General features: G+C 39.3%; 1 protein-coding gene across 7 annotated transcripts in view; it reads right to left on the reverse strand.

Moving 5' to 3' along the window:
* ADGRL2 (adhesion G protein-coupled receptor L2) overlaps positions 1-12,582 on the reverse strand; it is a 480,081-nt gene that overhangs the window by 370,731 nt on the left and 96,768 nt on the right. The gene's annotated exons all lie outside the window — the stretch shown is intronic.

The raw sequence follows: 12,582 nt of genomic DNA on the forward strand, positions 1-12,582 counted from the left end.
AAATACACTGCATTGACATCTAGCAGCTAGATGGCTTGGTGACAGATATATATGTCTTTAAATAGAAAATGGATTTTGGTATTTTATTTACAAAGCTGTGTGCATCCAATATGCAACATATGGTTCTCGTGATATTATGTAGTAGAGACCAAGTTACACTAACAGGTTAGTAATTCATGAGTACCTCTGAATATGTAAATAATTCCTATAAAAATGGACAATTTACAGTTAATAACATTTACTTGTCTAGTATCTTTATCCTCTCATGCTCTAAGGCTCCAAATAATTTGAGACTGGCCAATCACATGATTTTCTACTCGTCTTCCAGACAGGAACCCACTTGGGCTCTGTGACAGTGTGTGTTAGTTATTGTGATGCATTGGTTTTCTGTTACAATTTGAGTATATTAAAATCCTAAACGTATGACTTATAGACCTTGGTGCATGTCAATGGAAAACGGGAAAATGCTAGGTTGATGAAAACTTGGCATAAAAGATTCACAACATATTCACAAATGCAGCCCTAGCTCTGATGAGTACACAAGATATGCATAATGAGCTGATCCCATAATTGTATCATGTAAAGATTTATGATATTGTACTTTAAATATTAACACCTTATAAAATATGAAATATGCTTTCCTGCACATTTGTAATTTCACTCAAAGTAACATGTTTCATTCTGTTTGCCTTTTGCTTCTGAAACACAGTTCAGATTAATTGTTCTCTTGGAAAAAAAAATCCATGCTCTTTTGAAAACTTCAACTCTCATTAAAGCAACCCTCCAGAATAATGACATTCATCTGATTTTTCCCTCTTTGATTAGGCTTGTATAATTCTGTATTATCTTGGTATCTTTGATGTCAAACAAGATTGAATCGTCAGGTATAGTATGCTAAATTCATAATCTGAATTTAAAATAAAATCACTTATAAAGAACTCTAAGCATCGGCATCAAGGGACATAGTTGCTATATTAACATAATTTACACCACTGACAAGGCATTCTTCCCTAATTATTTATGGCCAGTTATCATCAATTTCTGGTCAATGCTTGAATCATTCACTGTAATTATTTCCCTAAGGAATCTTGCTTGGATGTAATAGAGACAGTTCCATCATGCCTCATGATAGCACCAATATATGTGTTTCTTTACAAAAACAATACTGTTTTTGCCACTTTACATCTGAGTTACTTACTCAGCCTGAAAAAATAAAACAAAAAAAATCTACATTTGATGTCAACATTTCAGCTTTATATTCTATTTGTCAAGGATTTTCAGAATTATCACGAAAGGAAGAGAGGAGAATTCCCTCAGAAATTTTTGAGATATTAGGAGGAATCCTTGCTCATCAATTATATGCCTTTACTTTTCATTTCACTCTTCCACTTTATCTTTAAATATTTTCCATCCCTAATTTTATAAAAGTAAATACAACGATGATTGATTTCTGCCCACAAATGTGGATTTCACTTCTATTTGAATCAATCCGAAAGCGTGCAAACACAAACCTACATTTGAGTTCCTAATAATTCTTCCTATTGTCTCATTGCTGTTAAAACCTGTCAATCACTGATGAAAAGTGCTAATCACTCCCAGAAATCCCAGTCTAACACACAAAAGTACCAGTCACTGAAAAAATAATACCAATTTGTCATGGATGGGAGGGAAATCTCACACAGGATCTAACTGCACAATGGAGTTTATTAAGTTCATTTTGCTTCAGTCTAGCTCTGCTTGCATCCAGTGGTTTCAGACTTTAATTTCAATGTCAGCTAACCCACCAAGCTAACTTATATTCATTAGCTAGGCTACAGCTGAACTGCTGTGAAATCTCTTGGCTGTGACAAGGGCTCTTGGCTTTCAGCAGAAGGAGCAGCATTTATTTTCACTTTAAGAAAAGTAGATTTAGTCAGATGTTACTACTCCTACATTCTTAATTGGTTCTTGCACTATTTTTTTTATAGGCACTTAGTTATTTTCAAAGTTGGTTCTTTAAATGTGACTAATTGTAGCCAGGAAAGAATATTTCACAGTTAATACTCCACATCACAGTAGTGCCTTTGCACAACAACAGTTAAGTTGACTACAGAGCAGCAGTGGTGATGAGGAGTACATATCATGCACCATAAAGCACTGTCGCCTCAGGTCACAGAAACTGTGTAATATTATAAAGGAAAGGTAGCTAATTCAGTAGTCTTCACATCCAAACCATTGTACCCTAAAAGCACTTCTTTAAAACCTTAAAGCAGGCTGTGCTGTTTGCACTTAAACTATAAACAGAGACGCTGTGTTTTCCTATTACATCACCTAAATGTTTAGGATCGTTTGATCTTAATATACTATAATTAACGAATTTACAGTAATTACCTTTTAGAAATCCCTAGAGTGATTATTACCTCTGGAGTTGATGAGAGGATGTTGAGAATGTGCAATAATTGATTTCTATTGGTTATGTGGATTTTACTTTCTGTTTTTCAAAGAGGCAGCAACATTTTAATTGGCTGAAATTTCTGCTTAGTTAACTTAGTTTTATGAGTTCATCTGGATTTGGTTAGGTATCACTACAGTCAGAGATTGCTATCTGAGCAAAGCCTACTCCATAAGCGGTGTGTTAGGAGCACCCTTAAAAGAACTGTAACATTTGCACATAGTCAACCATTTACAATGTGCGTCTTTTTGTCTACAGCTTTGTACCATAGGTCCCTGGTTGTCTGCAGTGGTTAGGTTACAGAAGGGTTTAGAGACCTACCTCTAAGAGGCAAGATGTTGAGTGCTTCCTGCTTTCCAGGCAACTGAGGGCTCCTCACAGGACCAGGCTTGCAATGCTTTTGATAGATAGAGGAGACAGACTACGGCAAAGCACATTTCAAGGGTGGCGTGCAAGCTTCAAAAACACAGCTTCATCAGGGTGCCTCAGTCCCGACCTACAGCCCTCTCACTGTTCCAAGCCTCTGAATTGATCCAGAGAATAATGCAGCTTACACCAAACTATATATGTGGTGATTCAGGAAGAGGGAAAACTTCATCTTGAGATTTGCCTTGCTTATGATACAAGCCCCCAGGCACATTAATCCTCAAATACGTTAATCCACAGTGCCACCTAGCCACCTCTGTATATTTATTTTAACTGTGACAAAAGAAAAAACTTTCCTAAACTGTAAAAACTGCTAAAACAAAGTCCCTTTAGTAGCTGGGTGTAGAGGGAGGGTGAAAAAACAACCACCATACACTACCCAAATATGACTATACCAATAGTTACTGACCCAAAGGAAATCTGCAAATCTTTGCAGCAGCTCTGTGTTATACTGTCATTATTCAGGATAGTATAAACAGGATATTATCTACCTTGAATGACAATGAACCATACTGAATTACAATGAACTATTCTATAAACACCTGCTCTAAAATAATACAGAACTTGTCTTCCAAAAACACAAGCATTTTTTTCCTACCATATCCCCTTTTCCCTCCCCCCTCCCCCTTTTTCAACCTTGGTCTTAGAATGGAGTTAATTTTTATATTGTATTTACACTAGTCAAGCCTTCAAATTTTCTCATAGGTATTTAATTTATTTTGGGCCAGGCTAGCAGAATCAAAGCCACCCACGAAAAGAAGTCCACCAGAATGTATCTAATAGATAGTTCCAAGCCAAGGGTATTCCCACAGAGAATTAACTGATGCCCTGAGCAGTCAAGTTCTTGGCATAGTGATCAAAGAATGAACTAGTTCTCAGCCCAGGGTGCTTCTGTGAGACTCACCCTTTAAAACTTCTTTGGCCTTTGATAGCATCTGCACAGTATTCCCTAGGCATCCCTTATACCTGTGCAGGGAAGTAAAAGGAATAATACAGCTACCATGGTGACATTTTCCAGTTATCAAAAGCAAAATTGGATGTATGTGCTAGTTCGGACTAACAGGATGACAGAAGACAGGCCATTTACACGCTCTGGATTGCCGAGATCTGCTCCAGACAGCTCCCAGTTTTGTTTAGCCTTAATTTATACTCTCACTAGGATGATGCCGTCTTTAGTACCTCACCTGGTTCCAAAATTTGGCCAGACATACAATTTCACTCCTGCGTCCCCATTCCAAATACTGTGGAGCCCAGACCATACACAGTTCACATTAATGTGACAGCTGTCATTTATGGCTGGCAGTTATATTTCAAACCCCTCCATGCCTCAAGTTCAGGTAAGATGACTTAGGCCTATACAATTATAACTTTTCAAATGACAACTTTGTTTAAAAACAGTTAAATTTGAAAGTATATTTCAATGGAGTCCTGCTAAAAGCCAAAACACAACACTACACTTCTTTGCAAAAATCCACACCTTTAAGAATATCCTCTAAAAAGTCTGAAAATGAAGAGTAAGGGGCCAGTTCCCATTGCCACATACTGTGCAGTTACTCACTGTAGACCAACTAGATGGAGGAGAAAGGATTTTCTCTCTCTCTCTCTCTCTCTCTCTCTCTCTCTCTCCTACTCCACGAATCCCTCTATCACCTGAATCATCACTTCACACATTCCTTACTCCCTTCCTCTACCTGCCTCACTTGGTCCCAATGCCTGGTGTCCCCCTTCCATACCTCTGTGTCCCTTAGTCCCCTGCCTCACCAGTCTCCACTTCCAAGTTTGCCCAACTCCTGGCTGTTCCAGAGCCCTCCATTATCTTGATTTCAGTAAGGCTTTTGTTACAATCCCAGATGACAATCTTATTAGCAAACTAGGGAAATGTGGTCTAGATGAAATTACTACAAGGTGAGTTTACAACTGGTTGAAAGACCGTTTTCACAGGGTAGTTATCAATGGTTTGCTATCAAACTGGGAGGGTGTATCTAATGGGATCCCACAGGGGTCAGTCCTGGGTCTAGTACTATTTAACATTTTCATTAATGAGCTGGATAAACGAATGGAGAATGTGCTTATAAAATATGCAGATGACACCAGGTTGGGAGGGATGGCAAGCACTTTGGAGGACAGGATTAGAATTCAAAATTGGACAAATTGGAGAATCAGTCAGAAATCAACAAGATGAAATTCAATAAAGATAAGTATGTACTACACTTAGGAAAGGAAAGGAAAGGAAAAATCAAATGTACAACTACAAAATGGGGAATAACTGGCTAAGTAGTAGTATTGCTCAATAGGATCTAGAGTTTATAGTGGATCACAAATTGAATGTTTGTCAACAATACGATGCAGTTGCAAAAAAGGCTAAAAAATTCTGGGGTGTATTAACAGGAGCATTGTATGGAAGACACAGGAAATAACTGTCCCATTCTACATGGCACTGGTGAAGCTTCAGCACTTTAGGAAAGATGTGGGCAAAATTGGAGAGAGTCCAGAAGACAGCAACAAAAATGATGAAAGATTTAGAAAACCTGACCTACAAGGAAAGATTAAAAAAAACTTGACATGAGTAGTTTTGAAAAAAAAGAGGACTGAAAGGGGACCTGATAACAGTCTTCAAATATGTTAAGGGCTGGTATAAAGAGGAGGGTGACCAATTGTTCTCTGTGTCTACTGAACGTAGGCTTAATCTGCAGCAAGGGAGATTTAGGTTAGGATATTCAGAAAAACTTTCTAATTATCAGGGCAGTTAAGCTCTGGAATAGGCTTCCAAGAGAAGTTGTGGAATCTCCGTCACTGCAAGTTTTAAGACCAGGTTGGACAAACACCTGCCAGGAGTGGCCTAGATTTATTTGGTCCTGTCTCAACACAAGGGGCTGGGCTTGCGGACCTCTTGAGGTCGCTTTCAGCCCTACATTTCTGATTATGAGATTGAAGAGCATGCCCTTCTCCATCCACCTTTACCTAGTCCTCTGCCTCCTTTTTATGCCCCTTACCTCATCCTGTGTTCTCTGGTCTCCCACCCAACATCCATGCCCTCCCGCCTCTAGCTCAGCTCATCAATTTGCAGTAGCACATCTTGGGACGTCAGCAGCAGGTCAAAAAGAAAAGGAGTACTTGTGGCACCTTAGAGACTAACAAATTTATTTGAGCATAAGCTTTCTTGAGCTACAGCTCACTTCATCGGATGCATCTGATGAAGTGAGCTGTAGCTCACGAAAGCTTATGCTCAAATAAATTTGTTAGTCTCTAAGGTGCCACAAGTACTCCTTTTCTTTTTGCGAATACAGACTAACACGGCTGCTACTCTAAAAGCAGCAGGTCAGTTTACCGTAATAACATTTTTAAAGTTATCCTGTAGACATGTGAAGAGACTGAGCTCTGTAAAGCAGTGGCCAGGAAAAAGCACAAGGAAACAAAGAAACAAGATATTACATCCTGCCACTTTAGGGCACTCACACACACACAAACACACACTTCTGCACAGAGCATTTCTTCACTCAGGTGCAATATAGTGGGAGTCAGAACCAAAGCTGGCTTTTCTTTTTTTTTTTTTTAAGCCTGGCACAAAAAAAAGAGCAAAAGGCAAACAAAGGATGAGCTGCTTCAGCTGGAGGATAAAACAAACAGTTCTTAATTCACAAAGTTTCTTGTGAGCAAGATGGCCAGTTTCCCAGTCCTTCCTTAATACTAGCCCTGGGCCTGTGCCCAGGAGGCTGCTTATGGGGTTTCTTCCATGGTCTGGGAGTGAAAGTTTGGGCTTCCTCTTTTACTACTTCTCTTCACAGCCCTGCTCTAATTATCCCCGAGCTAACCCATTCGCTGACTAACTTGACATAGGGAACACACATGCACACCGCAGTAAAATCTTTTTGTCATCCTAACACTTATTTTGCTCCTCAAAGCATTTCACCTTAGCACGGGCAACAAAGCAAAATAATTCTGGGCTTTGTACACTGAGACATTTTGAAGATAGAATGAGCCAAAAAAAGTTAGGAAATTTTTCAATAAAAAGTCATAGAGAGGGAAATTTCTTAAACACCATAATTTTCTGGGTCTCCCCCGCCATCCCAACCCCTGCTTTCCTGAAAATATTCTATGCTGGGGTAAGACATGGCATGTTCAAAGAAATGTATTTGTTTCTGAGGACACTGAAAATTAGGCTTAAAATAGGAAAACAGCTTCAACCTTAATTGTAGAATAGCTGCCCCTGCATAACAACAGTGCTGGGTACTTATCTCAAGGAGTATGTATTAGGTGGCGCAATGATTGACACTTGATGGAAGACAATGGGCTGAGCAACCCCTGCTTAGTGGCCTTGTGCTTTGATAATTTTTTTTCTCCTGGTGGCTATTTGTCATTGTTAGATAGCTACACACTTCCCTTCCTGTGGGCCTTTTTGAACTCTGCTGTCTTTGAACAACATTCAGATTGCAAAAGAAACTATTTACCAGCCAGTAATTACAAGCCACCCCTGTGTAAAGGTAAACGGTAATGAGGAATGTGCAAAGAATGGCTGGCACTGTCAAAAGAAAAGTGGCTCTTGTAAAATGTAAAGGCATACAAAATGCCTTATAGACTTATCCTGCAGTAACTGTATCAATTAACCATGCTAAAAGCTCTAACTCAGATGGGCGCTGCACACAGCGTGTCTGCCAGTGTTTTATTATCAAGTCCATTATGATGAGTTCTTGTCCTAGACAAAGGGAGAACAGGGAAAGAATTCAGGCTGACAAATTAGACTTGAAATCAGTTTCATTTACATAACGACTGGAAGTTCATTAATAACAGAGTTTTAATTATTCATGCTCTTGTTTCACTAGATACAGCAGTTTTCCTCCTGCTGTGCTGGATGTCTGGGTTAGCTAAAATGAACCATAGCAAACGGATAGAGTGCCCAGATTTCTGAGATTCTTTTCGGCTTTCCAACTACCAGGAAAAAGCAGGAGAGAGGGGGAAAAAGTCAGTTCTTCTATCCAACTTTACAACATGCTTGTTAAAGAGATTTAATTTTGCGTTGGGTGGTATCTTCCATGTGAAGTGGGAACTCAGCTTTAAAATTCAAGTCATTAGAAAATTTCTTAAAGCATATTGCATGCAAATTTGATGCATATTTGTCAATTTATAATTCCCTGAACTGAGATCAAATTAGATTCGTAGCATCAATGCTGGGTATTTGCACTGAGGTACCCCCACATGAGCAGTGAGCATCTCTGAGCAGAGCCACCTTATTCTTTACCAAGTACTTTCTTATAAACTACATTAAAACCTTCTCATTCCATTAGTCCTTTTTTCCTCCCCATAAATCCCTTCTATTGGCTACCTACCTACCTGTTGCTCACACTTGAGGGTGCCAACCTCAGAATGGAAACAGAGCCAAGTGAAATAAAAGGGGAAAGTCTGTAGATATCTATGAGAGAGACACACACAGATAACAGAAGGTCTTCAAACCACCCTGGGAAGGAATGAATGAATGAATGAATGAATGAATGAATGAAAAGGAAAGCAAACAATGATTGGGCAGCTTTAACTTGTGGGGGCTCAATTCTCCCGCCACAGGATACACAAGTAACCCACTGACTTCAACATATCCTGCAGGGAAAGAAGAGGGCCCCTGGATTTTACATGACTATTTGCTTTCAATTAAAACTCAAGGTTCCTACTCTCCCGCTGCAGGACGCGTGAAATTCCTATTGAAATCAATGGGAATGACTCTTGTATCCTGCGGCACAACTGAGCCCCATTTGAATCAGAGCTATACGTTATGGCACTTAGAGCACTGGCTGATATACAAGACTGGGAGATATTTCTGAAGGATCATGCTTGCTAATCTGTAAATTATACCCAAAAAAATCCTTCCTTTTCCACAGTCATTTAACTAAGATGTAAGTTCTTGGTGGTTTTTTTAAATGATATGTGCTGAAACAAAACAACAGTAATAGACTAAAAATTATTTCTGTAGAACAAAAAACAAGTGATCTCTTGAGCTTGAACTATGCAGGGGTTGGGGGAAGTTGTTTGCTTTGCTCTGCAAATACTGTTTTGTTTCATTGTTTCCCCTTCCCCTCACTTAAAAAACAACAAAACTGCTAAAGGAAAATAATGGAAGATTTTATGCTGAAGGAAAGTGGAGATTCAAGAGACATCTGGGTAGTGTTTGCTCTGGCACTTCTTTTCAGTGTCTCCTATTAGGTTGCTGATGGGGGCAAGCAGGAGGGGGTTTCCTATGCTTATATTTAATTTCCAGGTGCAAGTATACTACATCCTGTCCAGATGCTGCCACTGATCTGTATGCACCTTCCAGGTTTGTTTATGAACTGGGCATATACTGCACACCTGACTCATGCCTTATCTCTATGGCAAAAATCATGGAATGCCTCAGTGAGTTCTTTATAAGGAATCCAGTTCTAAACTGAGAAAAAGGGTGGGCTCTGAGTAGACACAAGGCTGGGATTCAGGAGATTTTAACTCCATTCTTGGCTCACCCACAGACTTTCTATTTTTCCTTGGGTATGATACCTAGGGTCAAATTGTGAATCCATTATTCACTCTGGCGAGCAGTTATTCTCAGGGATAGTCTGTAGAGCCAGAGATAATTCCTGTGAGTAACTGCTCACGGTGTGAACCAGGAGTTAGCAATCTGGCCCTTACTCCTCTGTGACTCAGTGTCCCCATAAAAATAAATAGAGGTGATAATATTTGCCTGCCTCCCAGGAGTATTGTGGGAATGAATCTGTTAATATGATGAGCACTGTAGAAAATCCTAAATACAAGAGTACTTGAAGATTCCTCTGCCAGAAGAGTTAAGTAATGTGGACAACTTCTTATCATCCTGAAAAAGACAATGTAAACTTAGTAAAAGGAGAGTAGAACTCTGCACTGTGTTTTAGGCAGAGACAGATGCTGTGTCTACACTGCAGAGCCTTTACTGGCATGTTTTTTTATTTTTTTGGCTGACATAGCTATGTCAGCTAAAGGGTGTGATTTTTTCCACACTCCTAGCCAACATAGCTATTCCAGCAAAAACTTTTTAATGCAGACCAGGCTAGAGAATAATGCACATTTCCCAACCCCAGCGGCAGATTCCCAACCCCAGAAATGGGGCTCTGCAAGAATTGGGTGGAGAGAGGCCTGGAGCTGTGAGGCAGCTAACCTTCAGCCTTCTCTACAAGGGGAGATCTTTAGGAGGTGATCATCTGTAGCCATAGTACTGGTCAGACAAGCTTGCTAGACCATGTGCCTTTTGGGAAGGACTTCCTTCTCCTCTGGCAGCTTTTAAAAAAATTGCAAGTGCAAATTTTCTTGTGAAAGTGGCTTTCCAGGATTTCACATGCTTCTCCTGCCACATGTTATTTGTCTACCATTGGACTTCCAAAACATCACTCTAGTATCTCAATACAGTTTATTTGAAGTCCCCTTGAAGTTTCCTAACAAACCTCAAAAAAGTTCATTGGTGCAAAGTCCTACACAATGATCTGGTGGAAAACATCATGTGCATATTCATGAAAAATCAGCAACAAAGACCAGACACACATTTCATCCAGCTCAGTCATTAACAATGCATGTTACTGAAAGACTCTAAGAAGCTTTAGCAGCGCACATGTTAGGCAGAAGCGAAGAATTCACAAATCAACAGTTTGTCCCACATTTTCAGAAGATTCAAATTCAAATACACCTCAGACCTGATTGTCAGTAATGCAGATCTTAGGTTAGACCATAAAAAAAATCAGGTCTTAGGTGTCTAAAGTACGGCAACAAAATATGGAGGCAACTCAAAACCGGTGGTCACTTTTTGAAAAGCATGGCCTTCTAAATCAAATTTTTCTGAACAAATTGAGTAGAAATAGTATTTTCACTTTATATGTATTAAAGTCATGAGGACATTCATCAGCATGCTCTCTAAACACATTTAACTCTCTGCCTGTGCAACTGCATGTACACTTTCCATCCAACAGCTTGCAATAATGTGGGGGGAGGGGGATGAAGAATGTAGACAATTCAGAGGTTTAGGGCTGGTACCAAAAAAAAAAAAAAGTAAAAGGTTGATTTTAATGTTTATCTGATTTGTCTATGATTACATTTCTGTTTATTGTGGCCTTGTGTGTTCTCACCATGTCATTTCCAGTTCCACACTGAAGTTTGTGCTTTAGCCTCAATGAGGAAATCTTCAGGTAGGTTTAGTGCAGGAGATTAAGGCTGCATTAAGATTCAGTCTGAAATGTTCTCTACCAATTAGCCCTCTAGTATTTCTGTAAGCTTTGAATTTTTGATGCGATCAATGACACCAAGTGGAGCCATCTTCTGTGGAGTGGTTATTAAAGATATAAAAATCAATACAAAGATGATACTTGGAAATCTATATCACAAGCTAATGAATCACCATGAAAGCCAGCTAAGAAGGAATGTCAGCAAACCAAACAGAAGGTTTGTGCATAACAAAGTATTTGATGCCGCTAGAATTTAAGCTAAATTTTGCATGAGACAGAAGTCTTCTGGTAACACTTATGATACATTTGCATGGCAATGTTTTAATGAGATGAAGACACAAGACCAACCACACATGGGGCTTTTTGTGCATTAAAGTAAGAGAGGCGGGGGAGGGGGGGGAAGAGACAGAGAGAAGATAGTTATGGAGACATACACTATTAAGACAATAATGCCATAATTTGACTTTAATGACAAAACAGCAATGAAAATGTTCTCTGTCACTAATCCTCATTCAATTTCTTTTAAATGAAACATTATTTGCCTGCACCTTAAGTGCTGATTGTTATTGGAGTAGCGTATTAGAGCTTCACAGGATACTCCAAATTTAATTTGAACTAGGGATTGATTCAGTTTCTTTCAAAGCAAGGTTTTTTCCTTTTCAAAATAGAGCTAGTGCATGAGTTTGCAAGTTCGTATGGGTTTACTGCTTGACACGATTGTATGTGACATTACAACATTTATGGTATTTTTGCCTTGCACGATGACACACACAAAGAGCCAGAACTAGCAAAACAAATGCTTTGTTGTGTTATTTCTTTGCTTCCCTGGGAAATATACTCCTCACTAAGAGATACTGATATCAAAGACAGCTGTTCACAGTTCAAATCAAGTATATAATAAAACCACTTTCACTTTGAACTTCTAGTATACCATCCATTGGCAGGATCTCAAAGCATTTTACTGAGATTAATTAAGACACAAAACAGCCCTATAAGGTAAGTATTGTAACACTCTTTTTGCAGATGGGGAAACTGAGGCACAGAGGCCATGTGACAGGCAGCATGGTCCAGGAGATACTGCACTAAACAGGGACTCAAGAGACCTGGTCCTGTCACTAACTTACAAAGTGACCCTAAAAAAGTCAAGTCACCTCTTGGTGCTTCTCTTTTCCCCGATGCTCTTTGTCTGTCTATTTAGACGGCCAGATCTCTGGGTCATGAACTATCTTTTCCTAGGTGCTTGTACAGTACCAGCCCAGTGAGAACCTAACCTCCTTTATGGCCTCTAGATACTACTGAAATATAAATAATAAATTATATTAATAAATGACATGCTCAAGGCCACACAGGAAGTCTGCCAGAGCCAGAATGAAAAACCAGATCATGTAATGTTTCAGAGTAGCAGCCGTGTTAGTCTGTATTCGCAAAAAGAAAAGGAGTACTTGTGGCACCTTAGAGACTAACAAATTTATTAGAGCATAAGCTTTCGTGAGCTACAGCTCACTTCATCGGATGCATTTG

The sequence above is a fragment of the Dermochelys coriacea genome, chromosome 8, assembly GCF_009764565.3.
Source record: "Dermochelys coriacea isolate rDerCor1 chromosome 8, rDerCor1.pri.v4, whole genome shotgun sequence".
Lineage (NCBI taxonomy): Eukaryota > Metazoa > Chordata > Testudines > Dermochelyidae > Dermochelys > Dermochelys coriacea.